Genomic DNA, 14,284 nt, shown 5'->3' with positions numbered 1-14,284 from the left:
CTCTTATGTGAAAATGTTTTAGTAGCCTTTAAAATGTTGCCTCCCAAATGAGTTTTAACTTGTGTATTTCTTTTATTTCTTTTCTTTTCTTTTTTTGAGACAGGGTCTCACTCTGTCACCCAGGCTGAAGTTCAGTGACGCAATTATGGCTCACTGCAAACTCCATCTCCTGGGCTCCCAAAGTGCTGAGTTTATGGGCATGAGCCACTGCACCCAGCCTTGCTTGTCAATTTCTTTTAAGAGTGAGACCTATAATTGAGCTCAGAGCTCCAAAAACAAATGAAGAAATGAATGAGTGAATGAGCTCTTCCCATGGATTTGGTGTGGTTTGGGGCTGTACTCTTGATCTAAATGCTATGTTTTATAGAATCTAAGATTTCCCCTAGGTGTGTTACACAATTGTGTCATGTTGAACTTACACTGAGTCTCTTTTTCACATATGCTGGTATCAGCATGGGGCTTTTCTATTCACTCTTTGAACTATTAGTTTTGGGGGACACAGACCTGTGTCTCTCATCAAGAGCATCCATTGGCCGGGCCCAGTCGCTCACGCCTGTAATCCCAGCACTTTGGGAGGCCAAGGTGGGTGGTTTATGAGGTCAGAAGTTCGAGACCAGCCTGGCCAATATGGTGAAATCCCATCTCTACTAAAAATACAAAAATTAGCCTTTCCCAGTGGTGGGGACCTGTAATCCCAGCTGCTTGGAGGCTGAGGCAGGAAAATTGCTTGAATCCAAGAGGTGGAGATTGCAATGAGCTGAGATTGTGCCACTGCACTCCATCCTGGGTGACAGATCAAGACTCCACATCAAAAAAAAAAAGAATGTCCATTATCTATACTGGAAAAATTGAGATCTGCATTTTGACGTGAAGTGTGGAAATGCGGCTCAGGTCCATTTAGTTTACCTAAAGAGATGACGAAATACTGTTTTTTGAAGCATTCCTGAGTGCAAAGTTCTGCCTGTGTTTGTAATGATGGGAACAGTGAGAATGAGGCTTGGAACATGGAGCACACTGTGGGCCTGTGGCGGGTGGGACCAGCGACACATGCATGCCTGGCTCACAGAGCAGCCTTTGGGTGTTCTTTTCCAGAGGAGCTCTATGGTGACTTTGAAGACTTGGAAACAGGGTATGTGCACAAGGGGAAATCAGGCCCCATTACTCAGGTATGACTTTGCTATGACTGGCTGTTCTTGGTCATTGTGTTCTGAGAGAGGCCCACATTGAGAAATGCAAATCTGACTTGTGATATGTGACGATTGCAGACTGGATGAATGGATTCCTTCCTAAAAGGTCAGGATGTGGGGACCAGAGATAAGCTTTCTTGTTTACTTGTTAAGTTTCGGATGACACGTACTACTGCTTCTTGCCCGTCATTTGCCAAGTCCACTGTGATTTTTCATTCATGGAAGTCTTAGCTCCTTGGGGTTACATTCCACCATTGCCATCATTGTCCTCTTCTTAAATTTAATTGTCCTCTTCTCTAAATTTAAATTTAAAAGAACAAAGTCCCTGTTCTCCCTAATATTTTTTTAGAACAGGGTCTGGGGGCATCCGGGTGAGGGACATGTCTGTTATTTTTATTCCAGTTTGTGTTCCCAGCCAGCTTAAGGAATGGAAACTAATTGTAATGCAGATGTAACCATTTCCTGTAGCAATATCAAGTAATTCAGAGACAAATGTCGTATTTTGTTTTGTTTTATTGGTAATGATAACAGATTTTTGCTAAAATTTTTGTTCAAATAAAACTTTAAAAAATCTAATGTTTAAAGAAAAGGCCTTCATAAATGTATACAAAATTTTTTCTTCTGGGAATTTAAGAATGAAGATGTAGAGAAAGAAGTTAAGGAATAAATTGACCCCAATGAAGAGGAAAGTGCCAAGAAAAAGCATTTGGATAAGAAGAGAAAATTGAAGGAGATGTTTGATGCAGAATATGATGAAGGAGAAAGCACATATTTTGATGATCTCAAAGGAGAAATGCAGAAACAAGCAGAGGTGAGAAACCTCAGTTCCTCTCAGCCATCAAGACTGTCATAGCACAGGAATCTGACTTTGGGTTTCTGCTTCCTATCCTGCTTCTCTGCCATTCATTTGGACTCTGGGTAGAGATGATTTGAGTGTGTTTATTCATGCAGTGAGCTCATTGTTTTTGTAGTCAGAAGATCACCAGAAAAATATCCATACCTATTTTGTACCAAGAATTAGGAAACAGAAATGACTGAGACATGGTCTCTGCTTTTGAGACTTTCACAGTGTAGTGATCTGAGACAGTGTTTGCTTTAGTGCAAGCCTTGGCTGCCTATTCCGATCGCTGCTCCCTGATTTTAATAGCAGGCGATCAGTGGCCCTTGTGGCTTATGGACACACCAGAGCTCCCAGGAGGAGTGCTCTGAAAACTCATCCTGGTCAAAGTTCAGAAGGACATGTGGAGTGTAAGGTCAGATGTGGAGATAAAGGGAGATGGTGTGGCCCTCCTGCCTGGGGGTGCTGAGCAGGCTGTTGGAGGTGGTGATCTCATTCTGAAGAAGACAGACACAAATGTGTGTACAGTTGATGGCAAGCATCTGAGTTGCACCTTGTTAGTGGGGCCAGGAGTATGTCTGTAAGCTGAAACAGATTAGGTATACAATTTGTGAAAGGGAGTTGAGAGGCTCTGCTCACCCTAGGTCTTCATCTAATCAAAGAACTGTCTCCTGATTAGGTATTAGCTTAGTAGTTGCAAGTCTGTGTTGACCTTTGACAGACATGAATAAGCTAACTCTGAAGTCTTTGCTTCACACCATTTATAATTTAAAATGACCTAGAGCCTGTAGGCCATTGTAAAAGACTGAATTTTTCACTCTGAAATGGGAGTCCTTGGAGGGTTTTGAGCAGAGGAGAGACATTGAGGTAATCAGATCACTCTGCCAAGAGATCATTTGGGTGGCACAAACCAGAGGGTTGGCAGTGGCGATGAGACAAAGAATCAAACTGGATATACTTTATTTGGAAGCTGGGTCAGTAGGATTTCCTGGTGGACTGAATGTGGGGTGTGTGAGAGGAAATGAGGTTGACAACTGGAAGTTCCCGGAAGGGTGTGGAAGTTCCCGGAAGGGTGGATTGTTGTAAGTTAGACAGAAAACGCTCTATGGATGCAGCTTTGGGAGGATGGTGTTTGGGTTGGCTGGGTGTCATGCAAACAAGCGGAGTGTCAGGTCTAGAGAGAGAGGACTAGCTAGGGACTTAGATGAACAGCTCTTAACATGTAGATGCCACATAAAGCTGTGAGGTGACCAGGGAGTGAGTGCAGAGTGAGTGGGAGGAGCAGGACTGGTGTGGGTGAGAGGGGCGACTATGGTGGTGAGGCTTGAGCAGTGCCCAGGAGGGAGAAGCAGTGTGAGCATGCAGGCATGCAGGAGGCCAGCTGTACACTGAGGTGACACATTGTTCAGATCCCACTGCCATGGTAACTCGTCAAGGCAGAGTTGGCCGCTGGAGGAGGGGCGTGGAGGCCTTCAGGAATCTTGGCAAGCGCCACTTTTCATGGATGTAGGAGAATGGAGCAGAGGAACTGGAGACTGTGACTGCAGAAAACTTTTGTGGGGCTTTGCTGTGGAGAGAAGCAGAGGAATGGAGCAGTTGTTGGTGGGAGAAGTGGAATCAAAGGTTTTGCGATAAGAGAAATAACAGAGAAGAGCCATTGGAATAAAGTCCAGGAAGAGTGGATGGTGACTAGTGAGCAAGTGATGTGTGGCCCTGAGTGGAGGCATGGACAGATCATCTGTGCCTGAGCTGCCTGTAGAACTCTCCGTTATCATGGAGACGCACGTCTCTGCTTCCCAATATTGTAACCCTGGCCACAGACTGATAAGGACCACTTCCAGTGTGACTAGTATGACTGAGGAACTGCATTTTAAATATTATGTAATTGTAATTAATTTAAATAGCCACACATAGCTCTCCTATGGGCTAAGTCAGAGCTCTGATAAGGCTGGATACGGGAGGAAACCCTGGTAGAGGGTTGACTGTGGAGGTTCTTCTGGGTTTGGATGAATCAGTAAACAGCCGTCAGATAAGTGAAGGTGAGGGAGGTGTTGGGTGTTTGAAGACAGGGGAAAAGTGTGAAAGAATTGCTTGTAGAGAAGGAAAGAAGGTGTGGACTGGGGACGTTTCCAGTGTTTGGGCACACAGGGCTCCACAGAGTTGTCTACATTTGCTGTCCCTTGGAGCAGCAGGGAAGAAAACAGTTGACACATTCTGAGCAGACTGTAGAGGTAAAATGTGTAGTAGTTGTTTTTTTGTTTGTTTGTGTTTTAGATGGACTCTTGCTTTGTTGCCCAGGCTGGAGTACAATGGCATGATCTTAGCTCACTGCAACTTCTGTCTCCTGGGTTCAAGCGATTCTCTCACCTCCGCCTCCTGAGTAGCTGGGAATACAGGCACACACCACCAGGCCCAGCTAATTTTTGTATTTTTAGTAGAGATAGGGTTTCACTATGTTAGCCAGTCTGGTCTCAAACTTCTGACCTCAAGTGATCCACCCACCTCTGCCTCCCAAAGTGCTGGGATTATAGGCGTCAGCCACTGTGCCCAGCCAAATGTGTGGTATTTTTAATAGGTTAAAGCCTACGTAATTCTGTCCACAGTTCTTTACTTAGAAGTTGCTAATTTGTTCATGTCAATTTTATGTTTATTACAGATAATGGCATGTGGATTTTTTTTTTTCCTGTCATGTACAGCTGAACTGTGCAGAATTTGAGGATCAAGATGATGAAGCCAGAGTTCAGTATGAGGGTTTTTGACCTGGTATGTACGTCTGCATTGAGATTGAAAATGTTCCCTGCAAATTTGTGCAGAACTTTGACCCCCATTACCCCATTTTCCTGGGTGGCTTGGGCAACAGTGAGGGCAATGTTTGATACGTGCAGGTGGGTCCCTTTGCTGCATATTTGGTGCCTGAGGCTCTGTGGATTCCCCTTCCGTCAGTCATCTTACCCTTTCATCCCCTCAGATGCATCTGAAGAAACATCGCTGGTATAAGAAAATCCTCAAGTTCCAAGATCCAGTCATATTTTCTGTAGGGTGGAGGAGCTTTCAGACCATCCCACTCTGTTATATTGAAGACCACAATGGAAGACAAAGGCTTCTAAAGTACATGACACAGTACATGCATTGCAGAGCAACCTTTTGGGGTAAAATATGGTTACAATAAGTTGCTTGTTGCCAAGATTAAACCTTACAGTCTGCATCATTACAGCTTTGTGCTTTTCCTTTCATAAAATTCCACTCCTAAGATTTTTCTCTTTTCTGGGAGAGGGAAGGTAGTTTGGAGTATATAGGTAAATTTGTATCCAGATGTAAATGTTCATATCCAATATGTAAACCTAGAATCTAAAATTAATCGTTTGCTATATTTCTTTTTTTCCTTTTCCTTTAAGGCCCTGTCACTCCACAGGGAACTGGTTTCTTGGCAGTACAGTCTGTCAGTGGCATAATGGTAACTATTTTGGATAATTTCTTTTACAGATTGGTTTGAGAAATATATCCTGATTGTGGGTTATTATGTACATGAGACTTTAAGTTGAAAATTACTCATTTTTTGTAATATAAAGTAAATTTCCCTTTGCTTTTAATCTTCCTACATCCTTTTCAGTAGGGTGTGGGAGTATAGGAGGAGAGATGGAAGGATTATGGTACTGAAGACATTTTCTATTTATGTGCATTTTTTGGATGTATTTATCTAAGCAAGTACTTAAGCAGTGCTCGCCATGTGCTGAGCACTATATGAGGTTGTGAAGAGCCATCAGAGACCAGCCAGACATGAGGCTTCCTGCAGCCATGCTGGAGTAGCAGTCTGTTCATTCCATTTTCATTTGAACAGTCAGGCAGGGCAAGGTTTATTGGTCCTATTTAATAGAGAAGAAAGCAAAATAATGAGCAGTTGGAATCTGCCCTGAAGATCCAAAGTTTAATTTCCTAAACATTGCAACTGCATTTTTCTTTTCCATTTCATTCCAAATAGATTATTATAGTGAAATTATGTTCCTCTGAAATCAGTCGCAGGAAAGTACTCAAGTAACCCTTTTTTGTTGTTGTTTTGTTTTTTTGAGACAGAGTCTCACTCTGTTGTCTGAGCTGGAGTACAGTGGTATGATTTCGGCTGACCACAACCTTCATCTCCTGGGTTCAAGCAATTCTCCTGACTCAGCCTTCCAAGTAGCTGGGATTACAGGTGCACGCTACCATGCCCAGCTAATTTTTGTATTTTAGTAGAAATGGGGTTTTGCCATATTTTGGCCAGGCTGGTCTTGAACTCCTGACCTCTGGTGATCCACCCACCTCAGCCTCCCAAAAAGTGTTGGGATTACAGGCGTGAGCCATCACACCCAGTCTTAAGTCATCCTTATTACTTTGGCTTACCAGTTTTAAAGTTTTGCATTGCTTTTATCAAACCACTGGGTTGCAAGTTCAGATGGTCTCTCTTGTTTTTCTTAGCTATTGTAAGTAAAATTCACTTTGGTAATTTATTGTGTCACATAGAATTGAAGTTTTTCTCTTGCTGATATTATTCCTATTTTCAAATTTTGGGATTCCTGTTGGCCTGATTTCCGGATAGCTGCCACAGGAGTTGTCCTTGATCTGGATAAATCCATAAAAATTGTGAAGAAATTAAAGCTAACTGGTTTTCCATATAAAATTTTCAAGAACACTTCATTTATTAAGGTCTGTATATCTAAATATTCTCATATTTATAAATGTCCACATTGTTTGAGAAAAGGAATGAAATACTAAAATATGGGCCTCATATTGTTAGAAAAGTATTTGAAATTTTTTATCAGCCTCGTGTCTTCTTTGTTTGCTGTCTATATTCTGTGTTACTTATGCTCAAAAAAGCAGTAGTAACAGCTATTTAGGAATTGAGGCTGTTACTCATGACTTCCATGTGAGACTGCTGCAGAACTCATATTGAAAATACATCATTTTATCCACTGGGTTTTATTTCCTACTTTTGGGATTTGTGTTAAGAAAGGGAAAAAAAATCACAAGTTTGCCTAACCATTCAGTAGGAAAATAGACAAAGCATTCGCAGACAACTTGGCAAAGGTACAGAGAAATGGATGTACTGGTTTCCAGTATCTGGGGAGGGTAGTTTGAGCAGCATTTATTGACAGTTTTCTTAGTGGGGATGTTTCCATTAAAAACAACAGTTAGGAAGATCATAAAATGTTCTTGCAACATAAAGTAATAATACCACTGGCATTTATCTTACTGTTTTCATGTTCTAAGTGCATGCACCTGAGTAAAAGGGTCTGGGCTGCGGTCCAGTCTGAGAGATGTCAGCAAAGGCTGCCTAGGCCAGTTCAGTTCAGTAAATCCCTCTTTGATCTTCTCTTCCACACAGACAGCAGTGATGAGCATGCCCATAAACCCACATGATTATTCTGGGAAAAATGAAAGAGTTGTATTATTTTTGAGGTAGTAATTCCACTTTCAGGGGCAAGTACAGTTTGATTATTTTATCACCTGTCAGTGCATCGTTTTTGTTCTTTAACCAGTGATGTGTGTTTCAGATAAGAAGTAAGCATAAAGTATATGAGCATATAAGTATATAAAGTGTAAAGTGTGTGTGTATGTTTTTATCTTGCTATACCTGTAGGGAATGTTTAATTCTGCCTTGGAAGTGGCCTAATTTGAAGGTGCTATGATTCGAACTGTCAGTGGGATAAGGGGGCAGATCAAGAAAGCTCTCCGGGCTCCAGAAGGAGCTTTCCGGGCCAGCTTTGAGGATAAGCTGCTGATGAGCGGTGAGTGTCTAGTGTGGTGTTCAGGGAAGGGTGTTACCATTCATGCTTGACTTGTAGCCAGTGTGACCAGAGGCTAGAGTCAGGTCTCTAGAGATTTGAGCAGCTCCAGTATTAGATCTCCCAGTTTTATGCGATGTGCCCATGCACCTTGTGTCTGCAGTCCCCTGGTCACACCAAGTAACAGTACTGTGATCTATGAGAGTAGTTTTCTTAACGAGCTTTCTCTTCACATACTTTGCCACCAGGTAAAGAAGTTTGGAGTGCAGATTTTGTTCTTTGTTTCTTTGCAATATGGATGTGAATCTTCTTTTGAAAATGTTAAAGTACCTCTCTTTTCAGCTATTGTCTTCATGCGAACTTGGTATCCAGTTTCAATCCCAGCCTCCTATAACCCAGTAACATCTTTGTTGAAACCAGTGGGTGAAAAAGACACCTGTTCAGGAATGCGGACCACAGGTCAACTCAGGCTCGCCCATGGCATCAGACTAAAGGCACACAAGGACTCTCTGTATAAGGTAGCAGTCACATGTGCGTTAGTGCAGATGCAGCCTGTGCTCTGCAGACAGGGAGTCACATAGACACTTTTCTATAATGTCTTACATGCTTTGAATGTCCAAGTATAAAGTCTAACATTGAATTTGATTGAACAGTTGTATATTCATGGAATATTTTGTAACAGAACACCAAAAAAGTGGTAATAGTGTTTCTTTCTGGATTGAAGACAAACTTTTCTTTTTTAAAATAAATTTTATAGCCCGGCACAGTGGCTCATGCCTGTAATCCCAGCGCTTTGGGAGGCCGACGCAGGTGGATCATGAGGTCAGGAGATCTATACCATCCTGGCTAACACAGTGAAACCTCGTCTCTACTAAAAATACAAAAAAATTAGCCAGGAGTGGTGGCATGCACCTGTAGTCCCAGCTACTCAGGAGGCTGAGGCAGGAGAATTGCTTGAATCTGAGAGGCGGTGGTTGAGGTGAGCCGAGATTGTGCCATTGCACTCCAGCCTGGGCAAGAAGAGCAAAACACCATCTCAAAAAAAAGAAAATTATTTTGTATATTTGAGGTTGACTACGTGATCTTAAAGGATACATATAGACAGTAAACTGGTTATTATAGTGAAACAATGTGTCTGCCATCTCACATAGTTACATTTTGTTGTGTAACAGGAACAGCTAAAATCTACTAATTTAACAAAAATCCCAAAGACAATACATTTTTATTAACTATAGCCACATGATGTACATTAGATCTCTAACTTGTTCATCCCACATGTCTGCTGCTTTGTACCTTTTATTGTACATCCCCCAGTTTCTACTGGTCATTTCTTATTTGACCCATTTTATCAACTGGCTCGTTTGTCTGCTATTAAGTTGTAAGAGTTCTTTACCAGATTTTGAATATTAACACTTTATCAGATATGTGGTTTGCAAATATTTCTTCCAGTCTGTAGATTCCCTTCTCATTTTGTTGGTTGTTTCCTTTGCTGTGCGGAAGCTTTTTAGTTTGGTGCAGTCCTCCTTGTTTCAAATATTTGCATTTGTAGCCTCGCTTGTAATGGGAAATCCAAAAAATTATTACTAAGTCCACTGTCAAGAGGCTTTCCCGTTTTGTTCTCTTCTAGGAGTTTTATGGTTTCAGGTCTTATTTGGGTCTTTTATCTGTTTTGAGTTGATTTTTGTGTATGGTGTATGATCAGGATCCAATTTTATTCTTTTGCATGTGAAAATCCAGTTTTCCCAGCACTATTATTGAAGAGACTGTCTTTTTTTCCATTGTGTTGTCTTGTTTGTCCTTGTCAAAAATTATTTGACAGTATATGTTTGGATTTATTTCAAAGGTCTCTGTTCTGTTCCATTGGTCTGATTTTTGTTTGTTTGTTTGTTTTTATGCCAGTACCACACTGTTTTGTTAACTATAGCTTTGTAATACAATTTTAAATCAGGAGGTGTGATGGATCCAACTTTTTCTTTCACAGTAATCTGTTGGCTGTTTGGGGTTTTCTGTGGTTCCATATGAATTTCAGGATTGTTTGTTTCGGGGTTTGTGTGTGTGTGTTGTTTTTGTTTTTGTTTTTTTGAGATGAAGTCTCACTCTGTCACCCAAGCTGCAGTGCAGTGGCATGATCTCGACTCACTGCAATCTCAGTCTCCCAAGTAGTTGGGACTACCGGCACATGCCACCATGCCCAGCAAAGTTTTGTATTTTTAGTAGACACGGGGTTTCACTATGGTGTCCAGGCTCGTCTCCAACTCCTGACCTCATGATCTGCCTGCCTCGGCCTTACAACATGCTGGGATTATAGAGGCGAGCCAGGGTTTTTTTTTTTTTTTTTCTGTTCTATGAAGAATGCCATCAGAACTTTGATGATTGTGTTAAATCTGTATATTTGCTTTGGGTAGTGTGAACATTTTAACAATATTAGTTCTTCCGATCCATAAATATAGGACATCTTTCCATTTGTTCATGTCTAAATTTCTTTCATCAATGTTTGATGATTTTCAAGTGTACATATCTTTCACCTTCTTGGTTAAATTTATTCCTAAGTTTTTGTTTTTCTTTGATACTATTATAAATAAGGTTGTTTTCTTGATTTCTTTTGTCAGCTGGGTTTCTGTTGAAGCAATGTGGGTTTTTACAGAAGTTTGAATGTTTCAATAAGCTTTTTACTGAAATATTAATGTACATACAGAAGAGTGCCCAAATCCTAAGTGTGCACTTAGATGAACAGTGTGGCCACCAAGCTGCCACACCCTGGACCAAGCAGTAGCCTCACCCTGTGACCTCTCCCAGGCACTGCTGTCCTGCCCCGCAAAATAGCCGCTTTCCCAGTTCCTGATGTGGATTTGTTGTGCCTGGTTTTGACTTTTATAAAATAAAGCACATGCTATTGAGCCTAGCTTCTTTGATTCAGTATTATAGGACACATCCATGTTTTTGTCTATGGCAGACATTCATTTATTCTCATTGTTGAGTTCCATTATATGATTGCATCACCATTTATCCATTGGTGGGTAAAATGGTTTTCCATTTTTGGTCATCATCCCATGGCCCTGAATACTAAGGTCTGGATATTGGACTTGCAGGTGCTCAGGGGCACACACACTTCTGCTGGAGGCTTCCTGGGTGGGGTGGGAGCTCCAGGGCACCTGTGCTCTGCTTCAGTGCTGAGGTTTTTGTGTCCTGTTCTGGGGGTGCAGTGGCTTGGCATCTACCACCACCAGCAGCTTAAAGAGTTCCTGCTGTTGCACATGCTTGCTGACAGCTGGCTTTTTCAGGTTTTTTTTTTTTTTTTTTTTTTTTTTAATTTTAGGTTTTCAGTGCCTGTCTGGACTTCTGTTTTTATTTAGATGTTGGTTTCTTAGAACTTTCATTATTCTCCTCAAAGCTTAACAATGCATTTGAAAAGATTTGTTCTTTTTTGTGGAGTATGCAGTTTTGTAATAAGAGGGTTGTTCAAGGCATCAGTCTGCCACTCTGCTAGAAACAGAAGTCTCCTAGGTTTTTATTTTATATAATATAGTTAATGAAATTTTGAACTATCTTACATGAATTTTTATTAAAATACACTTTGGTGCCCCTTGTTCATTCTACTCTTTTGTAAGATGTAGGATTTCCCTGAATTCTTGAATTTGAAAACAATTTGGGTTCCTAAACAGAGAATATGAAAGATTATTAAGATGATGTCTTTAATAATAAATTTTAAGACATAGGAGAAACTTTTTCTATATAGTTGACTTTAATAAAAGCCTAGGACAAAACTTTCAATTTATTAACAGTGTTTATGAGGCAGTTAAGAAACTGGGTCAGCTTGATTAAACAGAAGTTAAGATTACCTTGGAAATTCAGTAGAGTATTTTGCCTTCATCTGTCATTTGAGTCTCCCTTCTTTCAGCCAGCCTTCCATCAGAAATAGAACAAAGTTAAACTTCTTAATTAGAATCAGGCATCAGGACACTTTGGCTGCTGACTGAAGGAAGAATGGTCCTTAAATCCAGATTGGCAGGGCATGGTGGCTCATGCCTGTAATCCCAGCACTTTAAGAGGCCAAGGTGGGTGAATCACCTGAGATTAGGAGTTCGAGACCAGCCTGACCAACATGGTGAAACCATATCTCTACTTCAAATGCAAAACTTAGATGGGCATGGTGGGGTGTGCCTGTAGTCCCAGCTACTCGGGAGGCTGAGACAGGAGACTCGCTTGAACTTGGTAGGTGAAGGTTGCAGTGAGTCGAGATCATGCCATTCCACTCCAGCCTGGATGACAGGGTGAGACTCCATCTCAAAAAAAAAAAAAATCCAGAGTGGTTGATAGTCAAGGTGAAAAGCTAGATTATTTTTGGTAGACTGGGAAACAACCACCTCAGTGAACAAAAGACAAGGCCTGAAATTTTCATTAAAAGAAAGCTTGGGTCTATTCATCTGCTCTGTTGAAACCCCATAGTTCCATACCATAGAAATGGACACAGTGGGTTTTGGGGGAGAGTTGTAAGTATAAGCTCTCTGTTCCTCTGTTTACTGAGAATTGTGGGTGTCCACTGAGACAGTCCATATTTGGCGGATAGTTGAGTCCTGATTTCTCAGGGCCAGCGGACTCTATTTACTGATCTTGTGGAAAAGTCAACCCAATGAGAAGATTTTATGCAGAAGTTTTAAATGCACATTGATCATAATTTGAATATGACACAGTCCTTATTTTTCTTTTCAGCCAATCCTGAGGCAAAAGAAACATTTTAATTCACTGCACATTCCAAAAGCCTTGCTGAAGGCCCTGCCATTTAAGAACAAGCCCAAGACCCAAGCAAAGGCAGGCAAGGTGCCAAAGGACAGGCGGAGACCAGCCGTCATACGCGAGCCTCATGAAAGAAAGGTACTGTCGCCCATGCCATACTGCACGCTGCATTTAGATAGGAAGAGAACACTCTTAGCAGCACACTTCATGTTTCTGATGCAGTCTCAGTTATTCAGGGCATTGAAACTAAAGTCAGAGGAAGAACCAGAGTCCATTTCCCTTCCTTTGCCTGGTCCTGCTCTGCCTGTGCTTTTGAATGGGGGATAACAGACACACGGCTGGGGAACCCTTCTGTCCTTGTTAGCTGTACAGTGTCCACTGAATGATGAACAGCGGTGTTAAAGGTAAAATGCAATCACATCTGTGTCTCCATGCCAACAATGACTTCCTAGCGCAGAATGCATTTTCGTGCAGTTAATATTCATTTGAATCGTGGGTTGCCCCTAGTCTTAGTGCTTAGGATGCGAGTGTGCGGTGACTGAGAGAGCATTTTGATGCTCACGCTGCTGGATGCTCTGAGTACCGTGCATAGTCAGAAGATGAAGAAGGTCAAGGAGCAGCAGCACCTACACAATAAAGAGCACTTCAGAGCCAAGCAGAAGGAGGAAGAGGAGAAGCTGAAGTGGCAGAAGGACCTCAGGAAGAAGCTCTTCCGAATTCAGGGGCAGAAGGAAAGAAGAAACCAGAAGTCTAGTTTGAAGGGGGCTGAGGGGCAACTGCAGTGAGCCTTTGGACTGGGTGGATCTGCGGAGGTAGACAGTTTCAAACATCACAGTTGGAATGCTTATGAATGGACAAGTCGGGGCAAGAGCCCAAGAGATGTCTTTACCCAGGCTATGCCTGTGAGAGGAGGAACAGAGAAGCCTGGGCTGCTGGGACCCGCGTTCATTCTCAGCACCTGGGGCTGTCAAGATTTAAAGTGCTATAGCTGTGGTTGTGTGGATTCTCCTACTTCCCTCTGCCTGCCTCAGTTTAGTTATTTGTACTATAAAAATATCATTAAAATTTTTTTTTGTTGTTAGTTGTGACTTAGTAGTTTTCACTAGGGATGAATGCCTGACAATTCTTTGTGGATAATTATTTATTCTACCACCTTCATGAGGCCTCTTCCAGAAGGGAAAGAAATATTCACTTGAACCCTCAGCTCTCATGTAAACTTTTAGGGAAGGGTGTATAGTGTTTTTGTTTTTTGGGGTTTTTTGTCTGTTATTTCCTTTGATCACTGGCCCTCGTGGACATTTCCTATCTTATTTCATATGTTTTGCACATTAGTATAGTGATGAGGTAACAATAAGTACTTTTTTAAAGCTTTAGACCAGGAGATTGTTGTCTCAGGTGCAGAGACCAAGGAAATTGTATGTATCAGTGAGGTAGGCTTCCCATATTATGCTCATGCATTATACCTGCCTTAGCTACATTAGTCTTTTTAAAATTAAACATTATATTGATGTAATCATACCATTATATAGGTTATGTATTTTATGATTATATGTTGTGTGCAATCAAATTCTATATGATGTAATCATAGAGTCACATACATTGTATACTTTGCCCAATTTCTCTCAGTGGTAACATTTCACACATACCACAATCAGAATATTGACATTAATACAGCCCACTGATTTTATTCACATTTCCCCAGCTTTACTTTTCTGAACATATACTCCTCCATATGTGCAGCTGTGTGTAGAAATATGGAACACAGC

General features: G+C 41.4%; 1 pseudogene across 1 annotated transcript; it reads left to right on the top strand.

Annotated features, from left to right (window-relative positions):
* The first annotated feature begins 794 nt into the window (after nucleotides 1-794).
* LOC116546046 lies at nucleotides 795-13,606 on the top strand (annotated as a pseudogene). Its single transcript, XR_004266559.1, has 9 exons — nucleotides 795-1,166; nucleotides 1,822-1,998; nucleotides 4,722-4,910; nucleotides 4,994-5,479; nucleotides 6,583-6,705; nucleotides 7,640-7,787; nucleotides 8,127-8,302; nucleotides 12,495-12,656; nucleotides 13,073-13,606. The product of XR_004266559.1 is annotated as a ribosome biogenesis protein BMS1 homolog (transcript).
* The last annotated feature ends 678 nt before the right edge of the window (nucleotides 13,607-14,284 follow it).

Source organism: Sapajus apella, unplaced genomic scaffold, assembly GCF_009761245.1.
Source record: "Sapajus apella isolate SASKATOON/1434 unplaced genomic scaffold, GSC_monkey_1.0 scaffold545, whole genome shotgun sequence".
In the NCBI taxonomy this organism is placed as follows: domain Eukaryota; kingdom Metazoa; phylum Chordata; class Mammalia; order Primates; family Cebidae; genus Sapajus; species Sapajus apella.
This window is presented reverse-complemented; position numbering and strand designations above follow the sequence as displayed.